Source organism: Leuciscus leuciscus (genome assembly GCF_965113295.1).
Source record: "Leuciscus leuciscus genome assembly, chromosome: 1".
NCBI lineage: Eukaryota > Metazoa > Chordata > Actinopteri > Cypriniformes > Leuciscidae > Leuciscus > Leuciscus leuciscus.
The window spans coordinates 84,014,626-84,028,995 of record NC_138725.1 but is presented as its reverse complement, the minus strand read 5'-3'; the positions used below and the strand labels follow the sequence as shown (position 1 = coordinate 84,028,995).

The following is a 14,370-nucleotide window of genomic DNA, read 5'->3' as shown; positions in this document are numbered from 1 at the left end:
CAATATGCGGGTGGGCGTGATTCACACCTGAGGAGACAATGCCCCCGCATAATGAGGCTGCATACTTAATGAGCCTTTCATTCAGGTGTGTCACTGAGCCACAAGAAAGAATGCAAGGACAATATATATATATATATAATTGGTTCACAGTTGTTGTTGTTTTTTCCACAAATTGTGCTTGCAAATTGTATAATATCCAAGGTAAACATTTCTAGTAATTGTGCAGTTAATTGTTCTCATACTGTATTTTCAGATTTGGAATATATTCTCTACCCAAATGTGTCACTAATAAAGCATAATAAAATTATTTAAAGAGAAGGCTTATAATGACCTTTTAAGATTTTGTTTACATCTATCCTTGTATATATATATATATATATATATATATATATATATATATATATATATATATATATCAGTGATTCTTGAGATCAGGGACAAAACATGTCCACCAGATAAAACACAGTTTGTGGGTAAAAAAATTACTTAATATTACACATACACTTAACCAGAAGACTAATAAGAATAATGAAAGCACAACTAAATATTATTTCATGTTGTTTTATAAATGTTTTTAATTCTAAATGATATGATATGTGGCCAGTGTCTGTAAAAACCCTTGTCCGGAAGCAGGTGTCATTACATTACAATAGCTTAAAAACAATTAAAAGTAATTTTAAATTAAATGTTATATTTACTATATTTACTAGTTCCGTAATTAATTTAATGAGCATCAAAAGTTACAACTGAAAAACTGATTTTAATGTAGTTTTAAGACGATTTAACTTGTGTCCTGGGTTTTTGTCAACACCGTCAGACCTTTTTTTAAAATAAAAAAAATCAGGAATTATTGAGAGCAGCTAAAACTCTGAGGACCCCTTTATCACTTCCTTGTTCTTTCAAATGCCATGAGACCGCTCTAGATCTGGTAAGTTTTTAATATTCTTTTAATTTTATACCTACTTGTTAATACTTTGCATGTCACAAACATAGTGTGTCAACACCATAAACAATGTAATGTAAGATTTGTATGATATTTTCTGTTATAAATGCTCATTTAACCCTCTGAGGTCGGAAAACGCGCCCCCGCGTTTTGCTGGATTTTCTTCACATTGTAGTACAATAAACTTAAATTACTCCGTCATTTATGGTTATACAGAAAAAAGAAATATAAAAAAAGAATCTGTGATATTTCTACTTTTGTATGTGTCCACTTACAATCAAATCAAAACATTGTGCTTTTGTAAAATAAAGAAAATAAACAGGGTGTGGGTTCTGCCTCTCCGTCGCGGTGAACTTTTTTTTCTTGAGCACGTCTATAAACTGAAACAAAACTCAGCGAATACTTCTCACACATTTATGAGCCATATACCTTTATACACATTTAAGTGTGTACTTTTAAATGATCGGATTCAAACTGAAAACAAATATTCTCTGTTTAAGTAATTTGTATAAAACCAACAGGATGTCCAGTATCTCAAACGCTTGCTAATTACTTTTAATTCGACACGCCCACTCGCGCAAAAGAGATTCACATGCAAATCTCCACATGGGACGCGAACGCCCTCGTTACCTCAAACACAAAACACCAAAACACTTCACAAGTCTCTGCTTTTCGTCGAGTTTGGAAGACGCGCTGTGAGCTTACATTGGATTTACACCAGAAGAAGAAGAACGCGATTTGAAGACAAGAAAGATGTAAGGTAAGAAATTCTTACTTATTAGTTTATGGTATTGTTGCATAAACTTCACATTGCAGTTGAACTGTTGCTAGATATATGGTGAATATTATACTATTTAGACCCGTGTTTACTGTTAAATACTGTTTGTGGATATCTGCTCAAACATAGATATGTATAACCATAATGTTTAATATTTTGGAGCGCGATGGCGTTTGAATGTATCATATTTTGGAGCGTGCTGTGCGTTTGAATGTATCATATTTTGGAGCGCGATGGCGTTTGAATGTATCATATTTTGGAGCGCGCTGTGGGTTTGAATGTATCATATTTTGGAGCGCGCTGTGGGTTTGAATGTATCATATTTTGGAGCGCGATTGCGTTTGAAAGGAAAAATGCACCAAACATCAGGCTTTATGTTTTTACTATTATCTCATTTCATATCATCATAACGAATGGAAACATTTGAAGTAACATATGATAATCAATATATTTTTCTCTAGCATTGTTACTGAAATCTTTTGGAAGATTTATAGGCTGCTTTGTAAAATAAAATTATTTTATGCAGTACTGCACATAGCTTATGCCTACAAGGCACAACAAATATGGTGTTCTTTATATTATATATTGTTGGAAACATTTGTGTGTGTGTGTGTATTCTGTGAATTTTAAAAAGCAATTTTAACCAGAAAAATCTAAAATGTATTCCCAAAATCGTGCAGGCCTAGTTTCTCTTGATACCAGTATGTTCACTTTTTTCTTTTCTTTCAGGGACCAGATGCAACTGAGTCCTGCTGACTTCAACATTCACATGAGTCTCTGTACATGAACATGGTAAAGTGAAAATCAAACACCTTGGAAATGGTATGTACAATGTTTTTAGGAATGGGACAAAGGTCTCTGTCTTTGGATCATTGTTTTCAATGTGCTCTTTTGTCATTTGTTGTGTATTTTTGGATTATGTTGTGTTGTAAATAAATCCAAACAATCTAAAAGCCATTCTTTTTTAAATCTCCTCATTCTTTGTGCAAGGTTGCTCTGAATGACAGGGCCTGATCGCTCCTAATAGGGCAGTTAGGGGAGTGTCTTTGTCTTTCTCAGGTGTTAAAAGCTTACATATTCATGAGATGATCACGCCTCTTCGAATATGGCTTTGTCACACAAAACACGTCTTAGAAATTTTAAATCAATATATTGTCTTATCTGAATGAGCAGTCAGGGTGATTTTCACATAGTTTTGGAGCAAATATTCTAGGCTACGTCATACAATTTTCAAAAGTCTTGTGAAGAAATAATCAGTATGGGTTTCATGGCCTTATTTCAGTGACAATTTTTTTTTGTATTTTCACAAACCACGCATAAATGTCATTATCTCAAAACTACAAACTTTTACATACATGCTGCTGATATATTATTGTAGCAGAGTTTGTGCTGAATACAGTGTAATTAGACTTTAGCCATGAAAATGTCACTAGTAACAGAAAAAAACACAAATGTCAGAGCATGTCAGACCACCTCCAGGGCCCAGAAAACAGCTCAGACCTCAGAGGGTTAACCTACAAACATAAAACTTTCCTAAATGTCGAAGTGATTCTTATGGGTAAAATAAAAGATAAATTCTAAAAAATCTAAAAAAAATAATTCAGTGGCTTAGTAAATATCACAGAAATAATTAACTTTATTCACTTAATAAAATCTCTGACTATCATTTACTTGATAGTTTGAGTTGAACATACCGAAATAATTGACTAAAACTCCAACAATTAATTTTGTCTGAAATTTACAGTTAATAAAAATAAGTTTTTCACTAAAATTATTTAGCTAATATATTTGTGAAATTTCCATCACCATATTTGAGAATGGATAATTAAACTAATCTGTTTCAAGAACCACAAATATTACTTAAATAAAATCAATATTATTAATATTTAACACGCATAAGAAATTGATTAAGTTTACTCAATTAAAACAATGCACCCCTCCCCCACCCTCTGACGTGACGACGACAGCTCAACGGTTGAGTGAGCGCGCGCTGTATGAACTCTCTTCAGTCTCCAAAGCAACAGTTCTCCTCTTTTCTTCTCTTCGTCGCAGAATTGGTGCATTTCCTCTGTGAAATTCAGGTGTGTGTATGTTTTATTTTATCTGTATAATCATTAATGTGCTTCAAATCATCTTATTTAATGCGAAAGAACATACAGAGACGCAATGTTACTCACGAGTTAAACGAGTGTCGACTAGCGCCTGCCTTTTCACGTGATTGTAACGCCTTGCATAAAAAAACACACGACTATATTCCTAAAGATAATGAATATAACTAATTTGGATGATAAACTGTCCTCAGAACTGTGCACTGTGTGTTTATTGGCAGGTGATTGAGTCAGTCGCGTCGCAGCATCTCTCGGCCGTGAGTGACGCAGGACGGCGGTGTAAAGTTAGAGGTTCCCCCGCAGAGGCGAGTCCATCTCCGGGATGGGAACCAGCGCTGATCCGGTGGATACTGGATAACAGACCGGTTGATTACACTTGAATGTTTAGGCCTAAATGTTTAATTTTTACTTCGAAAATGTTTCTTACATGAGTTTAAATGTAGGCAATATTGTATATGTGTTAAAAATAGTATAAAATATGCTGTATTGCTGTAGGCTACTCATTGACAATAAAGGCCAATGTCATGTAGTTATACCGGTGGTTGTATGGAATATTTTTACAAAGGTTTAGAGGAAATAAAAAAAGTTAATATTACTGGCATATAAACACAGTTAATATTACTCATAAATATTTGTTTTTAAATGTTTTCCCCCCAATTATTTCTATTCAATTTTATTTGTTAATGTACCAAATGCAGTTACTCAGATCTATTTAATTTGTTTCACTTACATTTACTCAGTTAATACAGTGCATGTAATTGATTTCACTGCTTAAAAATCTAATCAATTCTAAGTGTAAAAATGTTTAACCAAAAAATTGAGTAAATCATATTAAAAGTTTTTAGAGTGTATCACCACCAGAGTTCATATACAAAAACATATTCCAGCCAATTTTCAACATTTTAATCACTGTTCTAGAAACATATTTGGCTCAACTTTGTTCATTTGCAATAATATGTTATGATTTGTTCACAAACAACAGGTTCAGACAGTTCACAAATAATGTAAATGGGTCAGTGACGTGCTGCACTGATTTGCACTTCCAGGAGCAATAAATATTATATATTTATATAAAATAGGTTTAAAATATATATATATATATATATATATATATATATATATATATATATATATATATATATATAATCTCACATCATTTGTCCTCTCACTGTTCATAATTGTGTGAAAAATTCAAAAATAGGTAACTTTTAGACTATTAATGTGGTCAAATGTCATGCGGTCAAACGGAATTCACTTAAAGTTATTTAAGACAATTGCATTTAAAATGATTAAAAATGTTTAAAAATTATCACATTTTTCATTTGGCATATTTATTCAAGTCTTAAGATAAGCATATTAAAGTGTCAGTGAGATAGACCTTAAAGAAATGTCATTAGTATCTAAAACAAATTGTTCCGCAAAGACACATTTTCCCTATGTCATATGGTAAAACAAAGTTTGGAAGCCATTTTGGAACTGAATATTAATGACTTAAGTCATGTGACATGTGATGACATCACTCAGAGGACCCCTGAAGACCAGCCAAGTTTAAAGTAAGTTTAAGATTTTGCTCCTAAATTTCAGGTAATTTCACCTTTTACAAGTGTGTTACTGTTACGAAGTGGAGGACGCAGTAAGATCCATTTGCAGCTTTATTAGAATAATCAACAGGCAGGGTAAATCAGGGGCAGTCAGAACAATGAAGATAATCTCAAAGTAGAAACAGATAACAGGCAAGGGTCGAGACAGGCAGCAGAAGAATCAGAAGTCAGTATAAACAATCCAAGGTCAGTAACAGTTCAGCAAACACAGGGAAAACGCTCAGAGATTGTACGCCGGGGCAATGCAATACTTCGCAGAGAAGTGGAGTGTGGAAGTGGCTTTTATGTGTGTGAATGAGGTGCAGGTGTGTGTAATCAGTGCAGTGCAGGTGTATGAAGTAATCAGTCCAAGTAGATGCAGGATGGGAATTGTAGTCTGTGAGTAAATATGATAGTCCGGTGTGAAGTGCCCTCTGGTGGCTCTCAAGGGCACTCCAGCTGGTGACCGTTACAGTTACCATGTGTCACAGATTTGGGTGTCATATAGTCAAACGTCAAAAAAGGGTTTAATACATTTAAAATTTGAAAAAATATTGATTTACAGGTGAAATATAAAGTTTAAAAGTCAAGGTCAAGGGTAAAGGTGGAAGGAGGTGGCCAAGCAACTGCCTGTTATAATGGACAAAGCATGAAACTGTCATAAGGGCAAACAAAAAATGTCATACGGACGAACGATTTTACCATATGACATGTTGTTATACCGTATGACACAAAGCATTTAACTGAATTATTTAGTTATTTCTTAATTGTTTTATCACATATATAGTTTGTACAACTACTATGAATTAATATTAACATATATAATATATTTCTGCCTATTTCAAGCATTTTTACAGATGCCTCTTACAGATTAATTACAGATGCCTCTTTCTAGTAAGGAGAGGGGTGCACGTTTCCGTGCAAAGCTAAGGGCAGATCCTGCAGCTAGAGAGGAGAACCTAGCCAAGAGGAGGGAAAGGTATAACTGTGAGAGTATATGATGTCTGAGCTCTGAAACCTTGGAGAGAGACCGATTGGTACCGGTCAGGTGTAAGCCTGGGGACTTCCTTGAGTGTGAAGGTGGTGTCTACGGACGCCTCCACCTCGAGATGGGGAGCGCTGCTCAAGGGCAGACCGTTCTTCGGCCAGTGGTCAGAACGGGAAAAGCTTCTACATATAAACTGCTTGGAAATGATGGCAGTCGACAACGCGCTTAGGCGTTTTTGTCCTCGGATAAAAGGACACCATGTTTTGGTCCGTTCGGACAACATGTCGGTGGTAGCCTATATAAATCGCCAAGGAGGTATCAGGTCCCGAAACCTCTACAGGTTGACGGAGCGCCTCTTGGTCTGGGCTCAGCACAATCTGCGCTCGCTGAGAGCAGCGCACGTGCCAGGCCACCTGAATGTGGGACCAGACAGACTGTCCAGGGACAATGTTCCGGCAGGCGAATGGTCTCTACACCCACAGACAGTCCAACTGCTGTGGAAGACATTCGGCAGAGCGAAGGTAGACCTGTTTGCGTCTCAGGAAAACGCTCACTGTCCGGAGTTTTTCTCCAAGAGCAGGGACGCGCTGGCCCACGTCTGGCCCCGCTGCCCGCTCTATGCTTTTCCCCCGTCACGCTCCTACCTCAGGTATTAGAGCGAATCAGGGAAAACGGATGCTCAGTGCTACTCGATGCAGCTGACGAGTACTGCCCCAAGGCCGATACCAGTGAGGAGGGACCTCCTCTCTCAGGCCAAGGGCTCGATCTGGCATCCTCGCCCAGAGCTTTGGTCCCTACATGCGTGGGCCATCAACTGGTACCCGCTAACCTCCCGCTGGGAGTGCTAAAGACGATCACGCAGGCTAGAGCCCCGTCTACTAGACGGCTCTATTCCTCGAAATGGTCTGTGTTCTCTAGCTGGTGCACAGCTCGTGGCTTTTCACCCTCAGACTGTGGGGTGACGGAGGTTCTTTCCTTCCTGCAAGAGCTACTGGATAAGGGCAGAACCCCATCCATGCTCAAGGTTTACGTGGCGGCCATAGCAGCGTTTTCTAAACCGACGCTTGGCCAGTCACTTGGAAGAAACAATCTGGTCATTCGCTTCCTTAGAGGAGCTAAGAGGCTGAATCCTCCAGACCTCCCTCAGTTCCCATGTGGGACCTTTCTACGGTTTTGGAAGCCATGAAAGATGCCCCATTCGAGCCAATCCAATCAATAGATATCAAACACTTGTCTTTCACTTGACTCTCAGTGAGCGCGACGTGTATGGAATTTGGGCCAAATGACTCGAGGGTCATACTCAAACCAAGGCACGGGTACGTTCCTAAATCCCTCAACACACCGTTTAGGGCTCAGATGATTTCCCTGTCAGCCCTGCCGGCCTCTAATGAGGAGAAGGACGCGAGCTTTCTTTGCCCGGTCAGGGCATTAAGGGCTTATGTGTCTCGCTCGACTGTCTTCAGACAGACAGAGCAGCTCTTTGTTTCGTTCAACGGACGTTCTAAGGGACTAGCTGCCTCAAAACAGTCTATCCAGATGGATAGTTGACGCTATAGCGCTGGCTTACGCCTCTAAGGGCCTGCAGTGCCCGTTAGGTGTCAGAGCGCACTCCACAAGAGGCATGGCCTCGTCGTGGGCATGGTCTAGTGGGATTGCCTTGCAAGATATCTGTATGGCGGCAGGCTGGGCCTCCCCGTCTACATTTATAAGGTTTTATAACCTAGTGGTTCCCGCCTTGTAGGCTAAGCTGCTTTCGATCTAAAAATCAGTACTGTCTGCCCGAGGCTATCAACTCAGAATACTACAGGAATGATGCTGTTCCAGCCCCTCTTTCCTGGACTCTCTGCGAGTCCCTGATGATCATGCACTATATGAGCCCTGGGCACTTGCCCTTGGGACTTTGGTGTTGGATCTCAGCACGCACAGCGTTTTACACTGTGTTCCCCTAGCGTAAGATATTACGCAGTACGAGACCTCTCGTAACAGAACGTACTCGGTTACTAACGTAACCTCGGTTCTCTCTAGAAGAGGGAACGAGTACTGCGTATCTTTGCCGTGCATGCAACACGCTCTGGTTCGCTTCGGCGATGAAAAAACAGATTCTACAGCCTGTCGAGCTATATTTATAGGCCCAAGCCACGCCCGTTTCAGCGGGACGTGACGCAGTGGGCGTGAAACGCCCTCATTGGATCTGACGTCACGAGGGGCCTCTCTCGATAGGCTGCTGCAGTTGCCACAGGGCAGCCAATGGGCGCGCGAGCCGTCTCGCCTATGTCTGCATGCTGCCGCAACGCGTTTTACATCAATTCAAAATTAAGGATAATTTTTGGCTTCAATATCTCACGGAAAAGAGGTTTTCCCACATTTTCACAATGTTACTGTTATTTGTTATACGTTTTTCGTGAAAAAGTGATGAATCTTTTGATATGAGCTAAAAGAAATGTTCAAGTGTTGGGAAATATATTCTACTGTTAATAAAAGGTTCACTTGAGATGCCTTGTGTTTCTTTGAAATCATTCTGAATTGGCCTACATCAATTTATTACATAAAAAATGCAATGAAACATTGAAATTGTACTATGTCATACGGTAAAACAAAATATGTCATATGGTAAAACATTGAATTTTAAAAGAAATAAAAATAAATACTTTGTTTGTTTACATGGTTCATGAAAATAATGGAGGAGAGCTAGTATGATATATATATGTATATAACTTTAAGGCATTTTTGACTAATTTCTAGCAAAAAAAATAGAACAAATGTCCATAGATGACATGCTGTAGTCGTTAAAAAACAAAATATCTAGTATTTGTGGTGTAGGTGTTTATATTTTGCAACTTGTTATAGAATACTTACAGATCAACTATTACATTCTTGGTTGTATTTAACCGTGTCATGAATATCAAATTTAATGTATTTCTAAAAATCACTTCGTTTTACCGTATGACATTTTCAAGGACTGTATACAAAGAAACACATTAAAATGTCATATATTGTTATTTTTTATAAAGGGCACTAATAAAAACAAAAAATATACACATAGATTTACTCAAAAAATGTTATATTTAATTTGTCTTTTTATTTTTATTTTTTTACTGTTTTGAAATTCTAAAACGTCACTGACCCAAATACACGGTCTCACAATGTCATTGCTTTATAACTGCTCTTTCAAATCCTGTAGGAAAATTAACAGTCTTCATAAAGGTTTGTCATCATATATTCACCCTCATGTTGTTTCAATCCTTTATGAATTTCTTTCTTCTGCTGAACAGAAAGGAAGATATTTAGAAGAATGTCAGTAACCAGACAGTTTCTGGTCTCATTGACTTCCATAGTAGGAAAAAAAATATACTATGGAAGTCAACGAGACCAGAAACTGTCTGGTTACTGACATTCTTCTAAATATCTTCCTTTCTGTTCAGCAGAAGAAAGAAATTCATAAAGGATTGAAACAACATGAGGGTGAGTATATGATGACAAAATTCTAATTTTAAAGTGGAGTATCCCTTTAAAAATGTGCCAACTGCATATAAGTGAATCAGATGTTGGTCATCAAAACATGAAATCTGTATGAAACACATAAATAAATGACACAAAATGTGTATAAATTCTATATGACTTTAATTTGAATAGCATATGATTCAATATAAGAACTTTAAATGATTTATATATGAATTTTATATATTTCTACTAATACCATACACATTTGCATACTTTTTTCATGTAAAACTCATATAAGTCTTTTAACAGTATTCATATATGACACAAAAATCCCCTATAAGTTATATGTGTGCTATTTAGTATGAAATGGGCCATAATCGGTCTGATTTTGTATATGACATATATTGGCCTTATATGAAACACAGAAGGTAATTCTGGCTGATTTAAGTAAGGAAGATATATGGTGGCTGTATATGAAACATGCAGGTTTTTTTCATATGGGAGGACCTACTCATCGTCGTAATCATACTCTAGATCTAATATTATCACATGGAATAGATGTTGATGCCGTTGAAATTCTGCAGCAGAGCGATGACATCTCAGATCATTATCTAGTCTCGTGTAAACTTCATTTAGCCAAGGCTGCAAAGCCGACTCCGTGTTTCAAATATGTTAGACCTATCACTTCTGCCACTTCTAAAGATTGCTTTATTAATAATCTTCCTGATCAGTTTCATCATCTCAGCATCCTAGATAGCTTAGAAGAATTCGATATTGCAACAGAAACTTTTAACTCTCTCTTTTCCAGCACTTTAGACACAGTTGCTCCTTTGCGCTTAAAGAAGATTAAAGAAAATAGTCCAACGCCGTGGTACAACGAGCACACTCGGCCCTTAAGAGAGCAGCCAGAGAGATGGAGCGCAACTGGAAGAAAACAAAACTAGAGGTATTTCGCATTTCATGGAAAGAGAGCTCGATTGCTTACAGAGAGGCCTTAAAAGCTGCTAGATCTGCTTATTTTTCAAACCTATTAGAAGAAAATAAACATAATCCTAGGTATTTATTTGAAACGGTGGCTAAACTAACGAAAAAGAAAGCTTCAAGCACAGAAGTTTCCAAGCAACACAGCAGTAATGACTTTATGAAATTCTTCACTTATAAGATTGATAATATCAGGGAGAAAATTATAACTATGCAACCGTCTACTACAGTATCGCATCAGGCAGTGCATTGTAGTCTCCCGGAGGAAAAATTTGATTCGTTCATTGCTATAGAAGAGGAAGAATTTACTAAACTCATTAAATCATCTAAATCTACAACATGTATGTTAGACCCTATACCAACTAAGCTACTGAAAGAAATGCTTCCAGAGGTCATAGATCCTCTTCTTAATATCATTAATTCATCTTTGTCTCTAGGATACGTACCAAAAACCTTTAAGCTGGCTATGATTAAACCGCTTGTTAAAAAACCGCAACTTGATCCTACAGAATTAGTCAATTACAGGCCGATCTCGAATCTACCCTTTCTGTCAAAGATATTAGAAAAAGCAGTATCTTCACAACTGTGTTCCTTTCTTGAAAGAAATGATATCTGCGAGGATTTCCAGTCAGGATTTAGACCGTACCATAGTACTGAGACAGCTCTCATTAGAGTCACAAATGATTTGCTTTTATCATCCGATCGTGGTTGTGTCTCGCTATTAGTGTCACTCGATCTTAGTGCTGCATTTGATACTATCGACCACAACATTCTTTTAAATAGACTCGAAAATTATGTTGGCATTAGTGGAATTGCACTAGCATGGTTTAAATCATACTTATCTGACTGTTATCAGTTTGTAGCAATAAATGAAGAGATGTCTCATCGATCACAAGTTCAGTATGGCGTACCACAAGGCTCAGTACTAGGACCGCTGCTGTTCACTCTGTACATGCTACCATTAGGAGATATCATTAGGAAACATGGCATTAGCTTTCACTGTTATGCCGACGATACTCAGCTCTATATTTCTTCAAAACCAAACGAAACTTACCAATTCACAAAATTAACGGAATGCATAGCGGATATAAAAAATTGGATGACTCGTAATTTCCTACTTCTAAATTCTGAAAAAACAGAGTTTCTAATTATTGGACAAAAAACGTCCTCACGTAATAACCTAGAATACTGTCTAATACTTGATGGCTGCTCTGTTAAGTCTTCGTCGTCGGTTAGGAACCTGGGTGTGCTCTTTGATACCAATCTTTCATTTGAAAGTCACGTGTCTAGTATCTGTAAAACCGCATTTTTCCATCTTAAAAATATATCTAAATTACGTCATATGCTCTCATTGACAAATGCGGAACAATTAGTTCATGCGTTCATGACCTCAAGGCTAGATTACTGTAATGCTCTACTGGGTGGTTGCCCTGCACGCTTAATAAACAAACTACAGCTAGTTCAAAACGCAGCAGCTCGAGTTCTTACCAGAACCAGGAAGTATGACCATATTAGCCCGGTTCTGTCAAAACTGCACTGGCTCCCTATTAAACATCTCATCAATTTTAAAATATTGCTGATCACGTACAAAGCACTAAATGGTTTAGCTCCGCAGTACTTGAGCGAGCTCTTAACACATTATAGTCCTTCACGTCTATTGCGATCTCAAAATTCCGGCCAGTTGATAATACCTAGAATATCAAAATCGACTGCTGGCGGTAGATCCTTTTCCTATTTAGCACCAAAACTTTGGAACAGCCTTCCTGCCATTGTCCGGGAAGCAGACACACTCTGTCAGTTCAAAGCTAGACTAAAAACACATCTCTTTGACCTAGCTTTCACATAATACATTATAGACTTCTATAATTTAATGTTAGGCTGCATAGATTAGGTCAGCTGGAACCGGGAACACTTCCCATAAATCCTGATGTACTCGTTACATCATAAGAAGAATGGCATCTACGCTAATTTTAGTGTCTTTATTTATCTCGAGGTTTTCCCGCAGCCTGCCGGATCCAGGCCGTATCCAGATCTGATGAAGGACCTTCGCCTGGACCCGATGACAACGCAGTGCTGAAGTGCCAATTAGTCTCTCCCTATGGAGGATCCCTTTACCACTCTACAGATAAAGCGTTGTCGGGAAACTCAATTTGCGTATCTACCCCGAATTGATAAAATAAAATAAATTCTGTATCAAAAATTATAAGGAAACACCACTACTTTGTTTAGGCTTGGTTTGTAGGGAATTACAAACCTGCGCACATATATTCAAACGCACATACAGATGGTGGACAACCAGAATGCCTATTACCACCGCGGCGAAAATAAACCAGCCGCATTTCAAAGTCGTTCCCGAAATTACCGCCAGGTGGCGCAAAGGGACATTGTGCAAAACAGCAGCAATTGCCGTATTTTAAAATGTAAGTGGGTTAAATATAAAACCCTAAGCCTAATAGGCATATTTTTCATATATATAAATAGGCCTATTAGGCTACAACAGAATAGAGCCAAAGATAGAATCAATTTTAGAACTGAAAAAATAGAATCAAAAGTTAAAAATAGAGACGATATTAGGAGCAATGACGCTGAATATTTTTACTATTCTATTGAGGAATTAGATAAATGAAGAGCTCTCGTGAGCGATACAATTGCATAGTAATTTATAGTGATTTCGAAAGCAGTCCTTAAAAAATAAATAAATGGAGTAGTGTGGCATAATCTTTGAGAGATTACGCGGAACGCGTTTTAGTTAAGATCCTGGTTTCAATGCTCTTAATGTATATGTATAAAAATGTCACAACGCGTTTTGAGATTGTTTTGAATTAAACATTGAAGTTTAAAATGTAGTGTTTTGGCACACCAGGCCGAGTGGCGTTACGCATTGTTCAAAAATCTGGTTTTATTCTGGAATGTTGAATTGGCGTTAGAATGTTTTTTTAGATTTAGATTTTAGATTTCGTTAGATTTATTTTTCTCATAACAGCTAAAAAAAAACTTAATATATGCCTTAATATGACCTACTTAATATAGGCAATAGGCATATAATAGCCTATATAATAAATTAGCAAAACTTGGCCACTAAATATTTAATTTTCAATTATTTTAATTATCACAATTAAAGTTTTAATTTTATTAAATTGAACAAGCGCAACACTCAGCATTTAATCAAATATTCTAAAAGATGTTTATTTCAACATAATATTTCGTTTTTTTCGACATAATATGTGTGCGTGCAACAAGCAAGATGTGTATTTGTAAATCCGGTGATGCATGCATTGATTTTTATCAATAAACTAGTGTTTTCTGACAGTGTCGACTGCAAAGATGAAGTTGACGATCGCCATATTTGTAGTGAACGCACCTAGAGAGAAATGCACATAAAGACATAATCAGAGAGTAGCCTTTTTCTTTTCGTTTTGAATTATTTCGTTTGAAGACATTTCAAGCTTTGTGTATTTGATGTATTTATCATGTCTGTGTGAGGCATACGCTGAGTTTCGTTAAGTTAGGAGGATGAGATGCGCTCCAGCTGACGTGCAATGCAAGTGACC

At 37.3% G+C, this 14,370-nt stretch overlaps 1 long non-coding RNA gene across 1 annotated transcript; it reads left to right on the top strand.

The window, feature by feature from the left end:
- Positions 1–3,520: 3,520 nt before the first annotated feature.
- Positions 3,521–4,362, top strand: LOC309497285. Its single transcript, XR_014205466.1, has 2 exons — positions 3,521–3,802; positions 4,051–4,362. It is a non-coding gene; the product is annotated as an uncharacterized lncRNA (long non-coding RNA).
- The last annotated feature ends 10,008 nt before the right edge of the window (positions 4,363–14,370 follow it).